The 19,469-nt window shown below is 39.0% G+C and overlaps 1 long non-coding RNA gene across 2 annotated transcripts; it reads left to right on the plus strand.

Moving 5' to 3' along the window:
• The first annotated feature begins 14,574 nt into the window (after positions 1 to 14,574).
• Positions 14,575 to 17,223, plus strand: LOC100264277 (uncharacterized). 2 transcript variants are annotated; one of them, XR_009464932.1, is made up of 6 exons: positions 14,575 to 14,684; positions 15,467 to 15,613; positions 15,763 to 15,804; positions 15,887 to 15,988; positions 16,489 to 16,826; positions 16,939 to 17,223. It is a non-coding gene; the product is annotated as an uncharacterized LOC100264277 (long non-coding RNA). The 2 variants fall into 2 exon arrangements; XR_009464931.1 differs by having other exon boundaries at positions 15,467 to 15,804.
• The last annotated feature ends 2,246 nt before the right edge of the window (positions 17,224 to 19,469 follow it).

Below are 19,469 nucleotides of genomic sequence, written 5' to 3' on the forward strand. Positions count from 1 at the left end.
GGGGATAATCCAAATGCATATCTATCCATGAGGGATAGAATGCACCCACCATGGATGAGTGCACCCTCATGCATCGTACCTCCTCTTGAGCAGCTGATTATAAGGCCCCATATTGTGCCCCTCCTACCAAATTTCCATGGAATGGAGAGTGAGAACCCATATGCCCACATCAAGGAGTTTGAGGAGGTGTGCAATACTTTTAAAGAGGGAGGATCTTCAATAGACTTGATGAGACTCAAGCTATTCCTTTTTAATTTGAAGGACAAGGCAAAAATATGGCTTAACTCTTTAAGGCCAAGGAGCATAAGGAATTGGGTTGATCTTCAAGCCGAATTTTTGAAGAAAATTTTCCCCACCTATAAGACCAATGGGTTGAAGAGACAAATCTCAAACTTTTCTGCACAAGAAAATGAGAAGTTCTATGAATGTTGGGAAAGGTATATGGAGGCCATCAATGCTTCTCCTCATCATGGCTTTGATACATGGCTCTTGGTGAGCTATTTTTATGATGGGATGTCTTCCTCCATGAAGCAAATTCTTGAAACCATGTGTGGGGGAGATTTTATGAGTAAGAATCCGGAAGAAGCCATGGACTTTTTAAGTTATGTATCTGAGGTATCAAGAGGATGGGATGAACCCAACTCAAGAGAAATGGGAAGAATGAAAGCTCCTGTAAATCCAAAGGGTGGAATGTACATGTTAAGTGAAGACATGGACATGAAAGCTAAAGTGGCAACAATGGCAAGGAGGTTGGAAGAACTTGACTTGAAAAAAATACATGAAGTCCAAGCCATTTCCGAGACACGAGCCCATGTCATGACATGCACCATTTGCCAATCATTTGATCATGTGGTAGATGAGTGCCCAACCATCCCAGCTATGAGGGAGATGTTAGGTGATCAAGCCAATGTTGTGGGGCAATTTAGGCCCAACAACAATACACCTTATGGAAACACCTATAATTCAAGCTGGAGAAACCATCCAAATTTTTCTTGGAAACCAAGGCCACCTCCATACCAACCACAAGCCCAAACCCAAGCACCTCAACAAACCTCTTCAGTGGAGCAAGCCATTGTGAACCTAAGTAAAGTCATGGGTGACTTTGTGGGTGAACAAAAGGCAATTAACTCCCAATTGCATCAAAAGATTGAAAATGTTGAGAGTTCTCAAATTAAGAGAATGGAGGGGATGCAAAATGATCTATCTCAGAAGATAGATAATATTCAATACTCCATATCTAGGCTTACCAACCTCAACATAGTGAATGAGAAAGGAAAGTTTCCCTCTCAACCAAGCCAAAATCCCAAGGGTGTTCATGAAGTTGAAACCCAAGAGGGGGAGTCTTCAAAGTTGAGGGAGGTCAAAGCTGTGATCACTTTGAGGAATGGAAATGAGGTTGATCAACCCTTGCCTAAGGTGAGGCAAGAAGAAGAACTCATGTCAAAGAAAACCTTGGTTAAAGAAAGCAATAACCAAGAAGAGAAGAGTGGAAAGAAAAATGCATCTAATTCAAGCATTGAAGAAGAGCCAAGGATAGTGATTAAAGAGGATATGATGAAGAAACATATGCCTCCCCCTTTTCCTCAAGATTTACATGGAAAGAAGGGAATCAAGAATTCATCAAAAATTCTAGAAGTTTTGAGACAAGTGAAGGTGAATATACCCTTACTTGATATGATCAAGCAAGTCCCCACATGATAACCCAACTCTTGGTAGCTTGGCATGTAAGGGTATCAACAAAATTTATACCTAAGGTCCTTACACTAAAGTAGCAAAGCTACTATAGCATAGTGGCTCTAGGATCGAACACTGGGAAGGGTTTTTACTTTAACTGGTGAAGTTCGGAGGATGGAGTGAACTTTTCTTAATAAAAATTAGGTTAAGATGAAAACATAAAAATATGAAGGTGTTGTAAACTAAACTAACATGAAAATAGGTTAAAAGAGGGAAAAATAAGTTTCTCAAAGCTTCGGATAGCCATGCTTAACTCACTGTGTAAAAATGGAGATTTTGGGACTCTTCACCTCAAGTTGGGGAAGCAACTAAGGTGATACTTACTTCCCGAACCGGTATGAGTTTAACAATTGAGTTTTAGTCCTTGAAAACTTACAAAAAGGGTAGTTGAAACTCATAAATGCTCTTTTATTGGTATAGGTCATCTCCTCGACTTGCAATACAATGGCCTGTAGGAGTTAACTAACGAACGTCAGTGGATCTAACAATAAGAATCCACTGAGACCAAAAGGTTATCAAGTATTGGCCATTCAAAGCAAGTCAGAGGGATTAAAAGCTTTACTTTGAATGAAAACATTTATGACGCTCAACTACTTACATTTATGGCTTGGAAATCTCCATCCTGACACGGGAGCTTCACATGGCATCCATTACTTCAAGAAACTAAAATGTTTTAGCCTCTCATCCTTGGGGATTTCATCCTCCAAGGATGTTTGGCTACTAAGAAAATGAGAAAGAAAAGAGAAAAGAAGCGTATGAACAAAAGTGCTCTTATAACTTATAAAGTTACAGGTTATAAGATATCTTTGTCTGAGGCTCTTCACCTTTATTTAAAGACAATAACAAGCTAAATTACAAGAGCTATTACAAAAGCAACCTATTCATTGGTTGATTACAAGGGTAAAATAGGTATTTACAAAGCTAAAAATCAAGCAAAATATCTTGGAGAACCGGAAGTGGAATGGATGAAGGGTCCAAATTTTGCAAGGTGAAAAGCCACCCTGCAAAATTTCGCAAGGTGGTTCTTCATGGTGCGAAATGGCTAAATTTCGCACCATGAAGAAAATCTCCTTGCGAAATGGTGTTCCCATGGCTTGATGCAGTTGTCTTCCGAAGGCCATATCTTCCTCATTTCATCTCCAAATCATACACGGTTTGAAGTGTTGGATTCTTGAATTCCTGAGCTTTGAAATGGTATATAGCATGTAGAAAATGGACTTTGGGAAGTGCTCCAAAAGTGTGAAAGAAGACTACAGCTGCTGTCATCTGTTTTCTTCACTCTGTTTTCCTCTTCTCCATTGTTCTTTCCTTGCTACTTTGAACGACTTTGGCAAAGGGCTATGGAGCTCCAAATCTTGGTTCTTCATGAATTTAAGCTTCCAAAAGCTTTGCCATGAACTATATACAACTCTCCCTCATTCTTGGATTGCTTTGGTGTAGCTAAAAGCTATCAAAAACACCAAAACTTAACACAATTTGATTAGAAATGATTGCAAGGGTCCTTAACATGTCAATTGAGTTAAAAGGTAATAATTACTACTCAAGGGTGTTTAAAGAGCTAATTACAAGCTACAAAATAGCATGTTTTGAGTTGTAATCACCACATATGCAAAAATTTTAAAGGACTTGTGCACGGTCAAGAGAGGGTTAATTGTGACAAAGAAGGCATTCCTCAATGAGCAAGTAAGTGCCATCATTCAGTGTAAGTCTCCAGTTAAGTACAAAGATCCGAGATGTCCCACCATTTCAGTCAACATTGGAGGGACACATGTGGAGAAGGCTTTACTAGACATGGGGGCAAGTGTGAATTTGCTCCCATACTCTGTGTATAAGCAACTGGGACTTGGAGAATTGAAGCCCACAACCATCTCTCTCTCCTTAGCTGATAGTTTAGTCAAAATCCCAAGGGGGTGATAGAGGATGTTCTAGTTTAAGTGGACAAATTCTACTATCCCGTGGATTTTGTGGTGCTTGATATTGATCCCACTGTTAAGGAAGCAAATTATGTGCTAATCATCCTTGGGAGACCTTTCCTAGCTACCTCTAATGCCATCATCAATTGTAGGAATGGGGTGATGCAACTCACATTTGGAAACATGACCTTGCAACTAAACATATTCCACCTATGCAAGAGGCATCTTCACCCCGAAGAGGAGGAAGGATTGGAGGAGGTGTGCTTGATCAACACTTTGGTTGAAGAACATTGTGACAAGAATTTAGAAGAGAGCTTGAATGAAAGCCTTGGAGTGCTTGAAGAAGGGTTACCTGAACCCTCTGATGTGTTAGCCATCATGTCTCCTTGGAAGAGAAGGGAAGAGATCTTACCCTTGTTCAATAAGGAGGACTCACAAGGAGCAGCTAGGGAGGACCCTCCAAAGCTAGTTTTGAAGCCACTTCCTGTTGATTTGAAGTATGCATATTTGGAGAAAGATGAGAAATGTCCAGTGGTGGTTTCTTCAACTCTCACAAGTGATCAAGAGGATAGTCTTTTGGGAGTCCTCAGAAAATGCAAAAAGGCCATTGGATGGCAAATTTCTGATCTGAAAGGGATTAGCCCTTTGGTATGCACCCACCATATATACATGGAGGAAGATGTAAAACTAGTGAGGCAGCCCCAGAGGAGGTTGAATCCTCACATGCAAGAGGTGGTAAGGGGTGAAGTTCTGAAGCTACTTCAAGCAGGGATCATATATCCCATTTCAGATAGCTTGTGGGTGAGCCCAACCCAAGTAGTCCCAAAGAAATCTAGAATTACTGTGATCCAGAATGAGAAAGGGGAGGAAGTCTCTACACGTCTTACCTCAGGATGGAGGGTGTGTATAGACTACAAGAGGTTGAATTCAGTGACTAGGAAGGACCATTTCCCATTGCCTTTCATGGACCAAGTCCTTGAGAGAGTCTCAGGGCATCCTTTCTACTGTTTTTTGGATGGTTACTCGGGGTACTTCCAAATAGAGATTGATTTGGAAGATCAAGAAAAGACAACCTTGACTTGCCCCTTTGGTACTTTTGCCTATAGGAGGATGCCCTTTGGTCTATGTAATGCACCTGCAACTTTCCAAAGATGTATGCTAAGCATCTTCAGTGATATGGTGGAGCACATCATGGAAGTCTTCATGGATGACATCACTGTATATGAAGGTTCTTATAAGGAGTGTTTGTTGCATTTAGAAGCTATTCTCCAAAGATGTATTGAGAAAGACCTAGTACTAAATTGGGAGAAGTGCCATTTTATGGTACAACAAGGAATTGTCTTAGGACATATCATCTCCAAGAATGGCATTGAGGTAGATAAGGAAAAGGTGGAGCTAATTGTTAAGTTGCCACCTCTCACAAATGTTAAAGGAATTAGGCAATTCCTAGGACATGTCGGGTTCTATAGGAGGTTCATTAAGGATTTCTCAAAAATCTCAAAACCTCTTTGTGAACTCTTGGTAAAGGATGCCAAGTTTGTGTGGGATGAGAAATGTCAGAAGAGTTTTGAGGAATTGAAGCAATTCCTCACAACTGCACCAATAGTGAGAGCCCCAAATTGGAAATTACCTTTTGAGGTAATGTGCGATGCAAGTGATCTTGCTATGGGGGCTGTTTTGGGGCAAGGAGAAGATGGAAAGCCCTATGTGATTACTACCCAAAGAGTGCTATTTTATACCTTTAATTCAATATCTTTTAAGCACTTTTGTGTAGTAATTCTCCATCTTTATTCCAATTGGCATGTTAAGGACCTAGCAATGACTTCTAATCATATTTGTGGCTAGTTTTAGTGTTTTGACAGCCTTTTGGATCATTAAGACAAGCCAAGTAAAGGAGATAATCAAAGAGAAGCAAAGAGGAAAAGTAAGCAAAGTGAAGAGAAGCAAAGAGGACAGCAGCTGCAGTTTTCTTTCACACTTTTGGAGCACTTCCCGAAGTCTATTTTTTACATACTATATACCATTTTAAAGCTCAGGAAGTCAAGAATCCAACACTTCAAACTGTGTATGATTTGGATCTGAAATGAGGAAGATATGGCATTTGGAATCCAACTGCTCCAGGCTTGTGCGAAATTTTCGCACAACACCTTGTGTTGTGCGAGTGTTGTGGGAAATTCGCACAACACCTTCAAAATTCGCACAGCCCATGCGTGGTGTGAATTTTCCTCTGTTTTTTCTGAATCCACTTTAGATATTTTCTTATGTATTTTTTTATGTAATTTCCTTTCTTATCCTTGTAACTAACCAATCATAAGCTTTTGCTTTTGTAAAGACTATATAAGGGGTGGAAATCACCTCTTGGATATATGATATGTGTTAAGTTTGACACTTAGAAAATATACAGAGCTCTCTCGTTTCTCTTTTGTCTTTACTATTTTATTTTTCTTGGAAGCCAAACAACCTCTGAGGATGTTTTCTCGGAGGATGAGAGGCAAAACTTTTGGTTTCTTGGAGTGAAGGAAGCTAGGTGAAAAGTCCAGATCCAAAGGTGGAAAACTCCCATGCATTAAATTCAGGTAGTTGGAGTTCATAAATGGCTTCTAAATCCAAAGTTTTGCTTTAAATCCGTTAGAATCACTTTGAATGGCCAATACATGGTAAGCTTCAGGTCTCTGTGGATGCTTATTGCTAGATCCATATCAGTCCATTAGTTATCATGTACGAACCATTGGAAAGTGACTCAAGGTGAAGACCCATAGTGTCTAGGGCCATTAATGGACCTTGACTACCATTTCTATTGACTTTTTATGGATTAAATCTTCATTGTTAAACCTATACCGGTTCGGGAAATAACTATAGGTTAAATCCCCAATGCGAGGAGAAAATTCCGGAATTTTCCACTTTGCATTCTGAACTTGATCCTAGCAACCTCTAGCTCCAGGAGACTTTATTTCTTCTATTTTTAATTAGTTTATGTTAGTTTAGTTTCAAATACCTTTCAAAACAAATTTTATTTTCTTTTAAACTTTAAGTTTTTAATAAAGGAAATCATTAAATTCAATTTCTAATCTTGAGTATATCACTAGTAGAATGAAAACCCATCCTAGAGTTCGACCCTAGAGCCACTATACTATAGTAACTTTGCTACGCTAGTATGAGGTCATAGGTTTTATAAATGTTTTTTATTAAATGACTCAACTGGATTTTCACGGAATCAAAATGGCGCCGTTGCCGGGGATGGTGCCACAATACAGTGATACAACCTTTTAGAGGCTACTTGTGATTTTCATCACAAGTTTGGTGAATTCCTTTTTCACTAACTTCATTTCCTTTCATTTTCCTTTTGTTAAGTTTATTTTCGTTTTCTTTCTAACTTTAACCTTTTTGCTAGTTTTCTTTTGTTTTTGTTGTTTTTTTTATTTCAGGTATTGTAACTTGTGCATGCCTTATTGGATTCGGGACCAAGAGGGAAGATTAGTGAGGATTGAGAATCCTCATGACACAGAGTTGGATATCTGTGTAAACATCATGGACCCTCCACCAGAGGATCAGAATTCTCAACACGGTCAAGGGGGTAATCCAAATGCATATCTATCCATGAGGGATAGAATACACCCACCAAGGATGAGTGCACCCTCATGCATTGTACCTCCTCTTGAGCAGCTGGTTATAAGGCCCCATATTGTGCCCCTCCTACCAAATTTCCATGGAATGGAGAGTGAGAATCCATATGCCCACATCAAGGAGTTTGAGGAGGTGTGCAATACCTTTAGAGAGGGAGGAGCTTCAATAGACTTGATGAGACTCAAGCAATTCCCTTTTAATTTGAAGGACAAGGCAAAAATATGGCTTAATTCTTTAAGGCCAAGGAGCATAAGGAATTGGGTTGATCTTCAGGCCGAATTTTTGAAGAAATTTTTCCCCACCCATAGGACCAATGGGTTGAAGAGACAAATCTCAAACTTTTTCTGCAAAAGAAAATGAGAAGTTCCATGAATGTTGGGAAAGGTATATGGAAGCCATCAATGCTTGTCCTCATCATGGCTTTGATACATGGCTTTTGGTGAGCTATTTTTATGATGGGATGTCTTCCTCCATGAAGCAAATTCTTGAAACCATGTGTGGGGGAGATTTTATGAGCAAGAATCCGGAAGAAGCCATAGACTTTTTAAGTTATGTGTTTGAGGTGCCAAGAGGATGGGATGAGCCCAACTCAAGAGAGAAAGGAAAGTTTCCCTCTCAACCAACCCAAAATCCAAAGGGTGGAATGTACGTGTTAAGTGAAGACATGGACATGAAAGCTAAGGTGGCAACAATAGCAAGGAGGTTGGAAGAACTTGAGTTGAAAAAGATGCATGAAGTCCAAGCCATTTCCGAGACCCAATCCCATGTCATGCCATGCACCATTTGCCAATCATGTCATCATGTGGTAGATGAGTGCCCAACCATGCCAGCTGTAAGGGAGATGTTAGGTGATCAACCCAATGTTGTGGGACAATTCAGGCCTAACAACAATGCACCTTATGGAAACACCTATAATTGAAGCTGGAGAAACCATCCAAATTTTTCTTGGAAACCAAGACCACCTCCATACCAACCACAAGCCCAAACCCAAGCACCTCAATAAACCTCTTCAGTGGAGCAAGCCATTGTGAACCTAAGTAAAGTCATGGGTGACTTTGTGGGTGAACAAAAGGCAATTAACTCCCAATTGCATCAAAAGATTGAAAATGTTGAGAGTTCTCAAATTAAGAGAATGGAGGGGATGCAAAATGATCTATCTCAAAAGATAGATAATATTCAATACTCCATCTCTAGGCTTACCAACCTCAACACAGTGAATGAGAAAGGAAAGTTTCCCTCTCAACCAAGCCAAAATCCCAAGGGTGTTCATGAAGTTGAAACCCAAGAGGGGGAGTCTTCAAAGTTGAGGGAGGTCAAAGTTGTGATCACTTTGAGGAATGGAAAGGAGGTTGATCAACCCTTGCCTAAGGTGAGGCAAGATGAAGAACTCATGTCAAAGAAAACCTTGGTTAAAGAGAGCAATAACCAAGAAGAGAAGAGTGGGAAGAAAAGTGCATCCAAATCAAGCATTGAAGAAGAGCCAAGGATAGTGATTAAAGAGGATATGATGAAGAAACATATGCCTTCCCCTTTTCCTCAAGCTTTACATGGAAAGAAGGAAATCAAGAATTCATCAGAAATTCTTGAAGTGTTGAGACAAGTGAAGGTGAATATACCCTTACTTGATATGATCAAGCAAGTCCCCACATATGCAAAGTTTTTAAAGGACTTGTGCACGGTCACGAGAGGGTTACATGTGACAAAGAATGCATTCTTCATTGAGCAAGTAAGTGCTATCATTCAGAGTAAGTCTCCAGTAAAGTATAAAGATCCGGGATGCCCCACCATTTCAGTCAACATTGGAGGGACACATATGGAGAAAGCTTTACTAGACTTGGGGGCAAGTGTGAATTTGATCCCATACTCTGTGTACAAGCAACTGAGACTTGGAGGATTGAAGCCCACAGCCATCACTCTCTCCTTATCTGACAGGTCAGTCAAAATCCCAAGGGGGGTGATAGAGGATGTTCTTGTTCAAGTGGACAAATTCTACTATCCTGTGGATTTTGTGGTGCTTGATACTGATCCCACTGTTAAGGAGGCAAATTACATGCCAATCATCCTTGGGAGACCTTTCCTAGCTACCTCCAATGCCATTATCAATTTTCGAAATGGGGTGATGCAGCTCACATTTGGAAACATGAACTTGGAATTAAATATATTCCACCTATGCAAGAGGCATCTTCACCCAGAAGAGGAGGAAGGATTGGAGGAGGTGTGCTTGATCAACACTTTGGTTGAAGAGCATTGTGACAAGAATGTAGAAGAGATCTTGAATGAAAGCCTTGCCTTGCTTGAGGAAGGGTTACCTGAACCCTCTGATGTGCTAGCCATCATGTCTCCTTGGAAGAGACGGGAAGAGATCTTACCACTGTTCAATAAGGAGGACTCACAAGGAGCAGCTGTGGAGGACCCTCCAAAGCTTGTTTTGAAGCCACTTCCTATTGATTTGAAGTATGCATATTTGGAGGAAGATGAGAAATGTCCAGTGGTGCTTTCTTCAACTCTCACTAGTGATCAAGAGGATAGTCTTTTGGGAGTCCTCAGGAAATGCAAGAAAGCCATTGGATGGCAAATTTCTGAGCTGAAAGGGATTAGCCCTTTGCTGTGCACCCACCATATCTATATGGAGGAAGATGCAAAACCAGTGAGGCAGCCCCAAAGGAGGTTGAACCCTCACATGCAAGAGGTGGTGAGGGGTGAAGTTCTGAAGCTACTTCAGGCTGGGATCATATATCCCATTTCAGACAGCTTGTGGGTGAGCCCCACCCAAGTAGTTCCAAAGAAATCTAGAATTACTGTGGTCCAGAATGAGAAAGGAGAGGAAGTCTCTACACGTCCTACCTCAGGATGGAGGGTGTGTATAGACTATAGGAGGTTGAATTCAGTGACTAGGAAGGACCATTTCCCATTGCCTTTCATGGACCAAGTCCTTGAGAGAGTCTCAGGACATCCTTTCTACTGTTTTTTGGATGGTTACTCGGGGTACTTCCAAATAGAAATTGATTTGGAAGATCAAGAAAAGACAACCTTCACTTGCCCCTTTGGTACTTTTGCGTATAGGAGAATGCCCTTTGGTCTATGTAATGCTCCTGCAACTTTCCAAAGATGTATGCTAAGAATCTTCAGTGATATGGTGGAACGCATCATGGAAGTCTTCATGGATGACATCACTGTATATGGAAGTTCTTATGAGGAGTGTTTGTTGCATTTAGAAGAGTTCTCCAAAGATGTATTGTGAAAGACCTAGTGCTAAATTGGGAAAAGTGCTATTTTATGGTACAACAAGGAATTGTCTTAGGACATATCATCTCCAAGAATGACATTGAGGTAGATAAGGCAAAGGTGGAGCTAATTCTTAAGCTGCCACCTCCCACAAATGTTAAGGGAATTAGGCAATTCCTCGGACATGCCAGGTTCTATAGGAGGTTCATTAAGGATTTCTCAAAAATCTCAAAGCCTCTTTGTGAAATCTTTGTAAAGGATGCCAAGTTTGTGTGGGATGAGAAGTGTCAGAAGAGTTTTGAGGAACTGAAGCAATTCCTCACAACTACACCAATAGTGAGAGCCCCAAATTGGAAATTACCTTTTGAGGTAATGTGTGATGCAAGTGATCTTGCTATGGGGGCTGTTTTGGGGCAAAGAGAAGATGGAATGCCCTATGTGATTTATTATACGAGCAAAACTTTGAACAAGGCTCAAAGGAACTACACAACTACTGAGAAGGAGTTGTTGGCAATAGTTTTTGCCTTGGATAAGTTTCGTGCCTATTTGGTAGGGTCCTCTATAGTGTTGTTCACTGACCATTCTGCTTTGAAGTACTTGCTAACCAAGCAAGATTCCAAGGTAAGATTGATAAGATGGATCCTTTTACTCCAAGAATTCAATCTCCAAATCCGGGATAAAAAGGGGGTAGAAAATGTGGTAGCTGACCACTTGTCAAGACTTGTGATAACACATGATTCACATGGTCTACCTATCAATGACGACTTCCCTGGGGAGTCTCTCATGTCAATAGAGGTAGCTCCATGGTATTCTCACATTGCAAATTTTTTGGTTACTGGAGAAGTTCCAAGTGAGTGGAGTGCCCAAGACAAGAGGCATTTCTTTGCTAAGATCCATGCCTATTATTGGGAGGAGCCTTTTCTCTTCAAATATTGTGCGGATCAAATCATAAGGAAATGTGTTCCTGAACAAGAGCAATCAGGAATTCTTTCCCATTGCCATGATAGTGCATGTGGAGGTCATTTTGCCTCCCAGAAAACAGTTATGAAAGTGATCCAATCAGGTTTTTGGTGGCCCTCTCTTTTCAAGGATGCCCACTCTATGTGCAAGGGATGTGATCGGTGTCAAAGGCTTGGTAAGCTAACACGCCGAAATATGATGCCCTTGAACCCCATCTTTATAGTGGATGTCTTTGATGTTTGGGGGATAGACTTCATGGGACCATTTCCAATGTCGTTTGGACATTCCTACATTTTGGTGGGAGTGGATTATGTCTCTAAGTGGGTAGAAGCAACCCATGTAGGAGCAATGATCATAAGGTGGTTCTTAAATTCCTCAAAGACAACATCTTTGCAAGATTTGGAGTGCCTAAGGCCATTATCAGTGATGGAGGAACCCACTTTTGCAATAAGACTTTTGAGACTCTTCTAGCCAAATATGGGGTTAAGCACAAGGTAGCTACACCTTATCACCCTCAAACAAGTGGCCAAGTTGAGTTAGCCAACCGGGAGATCAAGAATATATTGATGAAGGTGGTGAATGTGAATAGGAAGGATTGGTCTATTAAGTTCCTAGATTCCTTATGGGCTTATAGGACCGCTTACAAAACCATTCTTGGAATGTCTCCTTATCGCCTTATTTATGGCAAAGCATGTCATCTTCCAGTGGAGGTTGAATATAAAGCATGGTGGGCAATCAAGAAGCTCAACATGGATTTGACAAGAGCCGGGTTGAAGAGATGTTTGGATTTGAATGAATTGGAGGAAATGAGGAATGATGCTTACCTCAATTCAAAAATTGCAAAAGAGAGGTTGAAGAAATGGCATGGTCAATTGGTAAATCAAAAGAATTTTACCAAGGGACAAAGAGTCTTGCTTTATGACTCTAAGCTTCATCTTTTTATGGGAAAATTGAAATCAAGGTGGACGGGTCCTTTCATAATTCATGATGTGCAATTAAATGGAGTAGTGGAACTACTCAACTTCAATAGCACTCGAACTTTCAAAGTGAATGGGCATCGTCTCAAGCCCTATATGGAATCATTTTCCCAAGACAAGGAGGAATTCATCCTCCTTGAGCCACCTCCAACATGAAAACACTTGGTTCATGGTTGAACTTAGTCTCTTCAAAGACTAAAAAGTTCATCCTCTTTTTGTTCCATTTTGCATTAATTTTAGTTTAATCTAGTTTCTCTTGTGTTTTTGCATGTTTTGATATTTATTTTTGACTTTAATTTCGTTCTAATGTGTTTTGAATTGGTTTTTTTTGTGTTAACATTCAGGTAGGAAAGCTTGAAGAATGAAGTCATGGTGAAAACAAGGGAAAACAGGGGAGAAAAAACCAAGACTCAGCCATTTTCGCACAACACTTCCTGTTGTGAGTATTTTCGCACGACACATCCCTTGTGCGAAAATGCTTTTGTGCCAATTTTCAAAAAATGCATGCTCTCGGTCCCTTCCCAAAATCCCTTGTGCGAACCTTGTGCGAATTCGTTTTTGGGACAAATTTTCAAAACCATGCTCTCTGTCTTGGTACTCCACAAGAATGCGAAATTTTCGCACAACACAAGGTGTCGTGCGAAATTTGCACTTCCTCTTTAAAGGTCGTGTTCTCCTCTCCAAATGCTAAGCTTCTTCTTCATTTCTCTCAACACCTCTCTTCCGATCACCCAATCCTTTCCTTAAGCCCCTTTTCTTCATCATTCCCCATTCTTAGCACCACCATGGCAGCCCATCTCCATAACTTCACTCCATAGCCGCGACATTCACTATTCACACTACAAGAAAAAAGGTCATTGTTGACATATATTATCTTGACTTAAGGTGATATGTGTCAATATTGCCTATTTAAATTAACAACTACGACATATACAACTTGTTTAAACCAGTAATGACATGTATAAATTTTTTTTGAATTCTTTCATGACTTATATAATAGAATCTTGACAGATAATTTATAAGTCAATGTATAGTTAGTATGTTCATATGTCAAGGTACTTATATAATGTGGCTAGCTTGACATAAAATCAAAAGTCAAGGTATGATTTTAAACATATATGCCATTTTAATTCTAGTAAAAAGATCTTAAATGACCTATGGATTATAAGTCAAGATATCATGTTATAATTACCTGTCAAGGTTCCCTGTGGTATTTACAAAGAACACTCCTCCTTTTCTCAAAACCCGATATTCATTTTGAGAGCTTAGGGTTTCAAACTTTTTGCTCTAAACCAAGAATGAAAATATCGGTAATTACGAATAAATCAGTACTTTGATTTTACGGATATATCAGAAATATCGAAAAAATATCGATGGATATTTTTTCACAAATATTGGTGGAGCGAAAATTATTTAAAATATATATGAATGCTTGAAAAAACCTCCAAAAAAATGATAAAATAAGTAAGGATTCATATTTTAAAGTTATTTTGTAAATATAATTCATATAAATATGATAAATAAATAAAACATTGGTAGACCTATATATCAATAAATTCGATATTTGAATTTTAAGAATAATAAATATGAATTTTGGAAGTGTATAAAGTTAGAATTGAGTTAAGAAATATTTGATTTTAGTGAATAAAAATAATTTATACATAAATATAATACATATGACATTGCAATAGTCTTAGTATCAAAATGAAGATTGATGTAGTTCCACCATATTGTTAGATGAAGGGAGCCCATCTTGTTGAAGACAATATTTGTTTAAAATATTTTAAAATATTTTTATTAAAACACGTTTTATTATATTTTAAATGAAAAATTAAATTAATTTATATAAAATATTTTATTTGAGATTTAATTTCTAAAATTTTATTAAAAATATATGGTAACAACTTTTTCTATTAATATTAATTTATTTAAATAATTAAGATTATTAATAATTTATTTTATCAATTTAATTTTAATTCATAAAATATTGTCCATAAAAATGGAAATTTCAATGTGATTTAATCAAAATAAAGAAGGGTAACTAATAATTATTTATATAGAGAGAGGAAAATTGTTCTCATGGTTTGTTTTATTTTTTATTATTTTTTTATTTTTTTATCTCTGCTAACTATAAAAATCAAAAGGGCCACCGCTTCTCTCACTTGGGGTATTGGGCATCAAGAAGGCCTTTTCTAAAGTTGCTCTCTAGACGACAGAATCCGCCATTCTCTACGACTCTCAATCCTAGTAGGTACTAATCTAGTCATGTTATTATTGTTTTTTTTTTTTTTTTTTTGCAACCCCCATTTGATTCCTAAGAAAATCCATCCCCTATTCGATTTCCGGGAAAATTCATTATCATTTGATTTCCGAGAAAATCCATGCAAAACCCTCAAGGAAAACAAAAAAAAATTGATTTTTTTTTTTTGCTCCTTGTGTTTTCTACTTGTAAAACCCTCATTTGATTCCCAAGAAAATTCATTCCCCATTCGATTTCCGGGAAAATTCATCCTCATTTGATTTCCAAGAAAATCTGTGTAAAACCCCCAAGGAAAACCATAAAAATTGGTTTTTTTTTTGTTCCCCGTGTTTTCTCTTTGCAAAACCCCTGTTTTCTTCGTTTGATTTCCAAGAAAATCCATGCAAAACCCCCAAGGAAACAAAAAAAAAAATTGCTTTTTTTTTTTGCTCCCAGTGTTTTTTGGATATGTTCTAGGGGTCTCTTTGCTTTTGTGCCACTGGATTTAAATTTCACGAATCTTAAATCCACGATTTTTGAGCCAGGCTGAAAAACACAACCTTTGCCTGCAAATCATGATCAGACTACAGCCTATGAATTACATTGGTTGGTTCTAATTATTGAACCAACACTCTGCCTATCATGTGACCGAACCAATTGACCAGTGGGGATACAACTTGCCAGTTTTTAATAAACTTGAAAGATGTTAAGAAACTATTACTTCACTAAATTTCTTCTTATGTACGATTTGGGCTTGTAGAGGTGGAATTTATGGATTAAATGTGTGAAATCAGGTTAGCAAGGCTCTCCTTGTAGAATATATTGTAGTGCAGAAGAGGAATAAACCATTTAAAGGACTGGGGTTAGAACACATGAACAAATCTTACCCTGTCGTTCAATCTCAACTCACAAGTTCTACCCTCAGAAGTAGCCAATTCCAGGTACTGTAATTGTAGCTTTATTAGCAGCAATTTGGTTAGTCAATGAAGTAGAGAGAAATTTCTTACTCCCTTGATTTGGCTATCAAACTGATATATTCTACCTGAGGGAGCGAGATCTATTGATCCATTTTGCTACTGAGATATCGCAGCTTCAAGCACAGGGCCTAAGCAGAGAGTATGCCCTTCTTTAGGTCAGGATCTTCGCATTAACTTGAGTTTCCTCTCTTTCTCTCTGTATATCACTCTCACAATTTTTTTCCTTTGATGCACCAGAGTTATCAACTTGTAGAAGACTTGGGGAGAGCTTTCTTGGATCGAGCAATTTTGCAGACCTTTTTAGATGCTGAGGCAACTGTGTCTTCTGGTCCACTTAAGGTAAATATCGGTACCTTTTTGTCATAAATATAAGTAACTCTACCAATCAAAAAAATGTCAGTCTAAGGAAGGTACAAAATGCTGGATGTGAATAAGTATTGCACGGTCTATCCATATCTGGGTTTGGGGGAAAATTGGATGAAGACTAGAAGAGATTATAGGATTTATACATTCCAAAAAAGTGTTGATTAAGGAAACTTAAGTTATGAGTGTAAGTAGTAGCTTCTACTTTTGTTTTATACATATCACTGATACAGATGCAGCAGTCTTGTTGCTTTCTTAGTGATTGAACCTTCAACATGCTAAAAACCCAGATATGCTTATCAGAATTAGATATAATATGGGATTTTTGTGTAATGGCATTTTGAGTGACAATTTCCCTATTTTTTCTACTGTGTAACATATACAACTATCCTTATTTCCAACTCAAGCATTTGTAGAACAATGAAGTGATGCAAACCCAATTGCTGATTGTTTTTGCATTTTTTTTCCTTATGCAGAGTATGTTAAGTCTGTTAAGATCCATGCATGTCTTGATTATCTTGGAAGAAGATGCTTCCTTTCTCCAATATGGTTACTTGTCACCCGACAATGCTGCTGGAATTAGAAAAGAAGTAACAATACTCTGCAGTGAATTGCGACCACATGCCCTTGCCTTGGTCAGCTCCTTTGGCATCCTTGACGCATTTTTGAGCCCAATTGCTTTCAATTGGATCGATGCAAATTCTTGGTCGTCGGTTCAACCCCAACAAGGGGCCATAGTTCCTCTCTAGATTTAGATGAATCAAAACTTATACTGCCCATGGCTTTCTAGATTCACTATTATTATCTAATAAAGGTGTAGTGGCTAGCTTGCTATTAAAATTATTCATAAAGCTTGATATTTGATTGCTCTTCATTATACATTTTTCTTTTTAATTTGTTAATATGCTCTATATTTTTTGCTACAGATTCAAAGTTTGGGTGTTGGAAATTTAAGGCTTTCCTATAAAGTAATGCGTCAAGATGGAGGCAAGAGACTTGGTTGTAGATATATACATGAGCAACTTAATTTAATTTTATGTATATTGTCTTGTAGTGTGTTTTTAATTTCATTGTATATTATATGAGTTTCTTCTATATAGAGAAATTGGGGATAACTTTAAACAAGTTCATTGATTTGTGCTTTAATTAATAATTAAATGTATATTAAATATGTTTTGATTATATATAAAATCATGATAATTTGATTGTCATTATCATTCTTAAATAATATCAAATTGATTATACATGGCAACAAGTTCAATTTTTCATATTAAAAAATAATTTTAAAATTTTTCGATGGGAACCTTGACAATTGTACTTATTCCCTACATTGACATATATAAGTCAATTATGATATATATAAAATCTAACATTGACATATGTATCTAAAAGCCTTGATATATGTGGGGTTAATCATGACATATATGATACCTAACCTTGACATTTGTTGGACTAATCTTAACAAAAGAGTGAGTTAACATTGACATAAGATTAAGTAATCTTAATATAAGTTGAATCAAACCTTAACATATATGAAAGAAACATTGACATATCATATACTAATGAGATTTCATCATTTGTAAAAATAGAGAAATCTTAACATATGTATATGTTAAGTTACCTTTAAACTTTTCTTGTCACTGGCATAGATAACATATATGAACAATAACCTACCTTCACAGATATACCTTACATTGACAGTGAAAAACTGTCAACGAAGACTTCTTTTCTTGTAGTGTCACCATAGTTCACACCTTCAATTTTCTCCTCTTTCCACCATCAAAAACCTTCCAATTCTTCACTCAATACTCTAAATCCATCCCTCAACCAATCCCAACCTTGCATTTACCAAACCAAAGCCTCAAGCTAAGGATTCAAGCCACGTTTTCTTCAAAGGAAACCCATTGCCGCCGGGTAGAGGAACTCCAAATTTCAAATTCTCTTCGTGAAAAAGCTCCAATTTCCAAGCCTAGCCACCATGAAAAATCCTTTTCCTACCTTAGCCAGCATTTCCCACCCTCAAAAGCCAAAATTTTTCACCATTTGAACGAGCTTCAAATTTGCAAGAGGGCGGGTGAATAGTGCCTTGTGCGAATTTTTCGTACAACACCCCCCCTTGTGCGAAATTTTCGCACAACACCCCCCTTGTGCGAATTTTACAATTTCTCCATCCCTACCCTCCTCAATCCCAAGCCTCTGAGCCTCATTTCATTTCTTCATCATGCCTAAGACACGAGGAGGACATACCTCAGCTCCCCAGAGCAGTCAGAGAGCCGCCCCTATGCGGGCCCCACTAGATGCGCCTCCATATTTAGCTGATTCTGCCCCTCAGAGCAGATACCATACGAGGAGAGCATCTGCCACGCTTGTGGCCCCTACTCAGATTCCACCTCGGGGTCCTCCTACAAAGAAAGCCAAGACTTTAGAGCTAGGAGAGTCCTCTAGAGCACCTCGGGATTCACAGTCTCAGCCTCCTTCCACCAAGCGCCCTAGACCTAGCTCGCCCATTGAGGGCAACTCAGATTGCCGATCCAGAGCATTTCATGTCGAGGCATATTTTGATCACACTATTTTGCGCCAGCAGACTGAGTTGCAGGATTCATACAGCCTACTTGAGAGGTACCATCTTGTACCCTTTATGACTCCGCCCTAGTTCTTTTATCCTCGAGTAGCTTTAGACTTTTACCAGTCTATGACTACTCGTGGCGTCCTGGTACCAGCCTCGATACTTTTTACCATTGATGGATGCCAGGGTATTTTGGGGGCTAAACAGATTGCCGAGGCTTTCCATATCCCTTATGCACGAACTGATCCCACTGCATTTAGACGCTAGGTCCCACTTTCTGAGTGGGACATGGTTCGTATCCTATCTCGAGGGACATCTTCCCAGATGACCATTTTCAGGAGGGAGCTTCCCCCAGGGATGCTCCTAGTTGATGTGGTGCTTCGCGCCAACCTTTTTCCTCTTCAGCATAGAGTGCAGAGGCGAGGGGCCATTTTAGAGGCATTATTTCGTATCTCTGAGGGCTACTACTTTGGCCCCCATCATTTGATTATGGCCGCTCTCCTCCATTTTGAGGAGAACGTGCATAAGCGGCGTCTTACGAGGGCGGCTTCCATTCATTTACTTTTCCCTCGGCTGCTATGCCATGTTTTGGCGCATATGGGTTTTCCTACAGATCCTCGTTCTGAGCCCCGCCGCCATTGTCGAGTGAGCTTCGCTCTAGAACAATGGAATCAGGTATGGCTCCATCAGCATTCCCCAGAACTTCCCGAGCCAAGGGAAGTCCCTCCTGCTCCGTCCACTTCAACTCCCTCGGAGCCTGTACCAGAGGCAGCATCATCTGATGCCCCACCTGCTGTTCCTCATACCTCAAAGTCGCCCATCACTATCCCTGGTGCAGAGTACCGTGCCTTGCTCGCTTCTTTCCAGACTCTGACCACTACTCAGACGGCC

Source organism: Vitis vinifera, chromosome 2 (genome assembly GCF_030704535.1).
Source record: "Vitis vinifera cultivar Pinot Noir 40024 chromosome 2, ASM3070453v1".
Taxonomy (NCBI): domain Eukaryota; kingdom Viridiplantae; phylum Streptophyta; class Magnoliopsida; order Vitales; family Vitaceae; genus Vitis; species Vitis vinifera.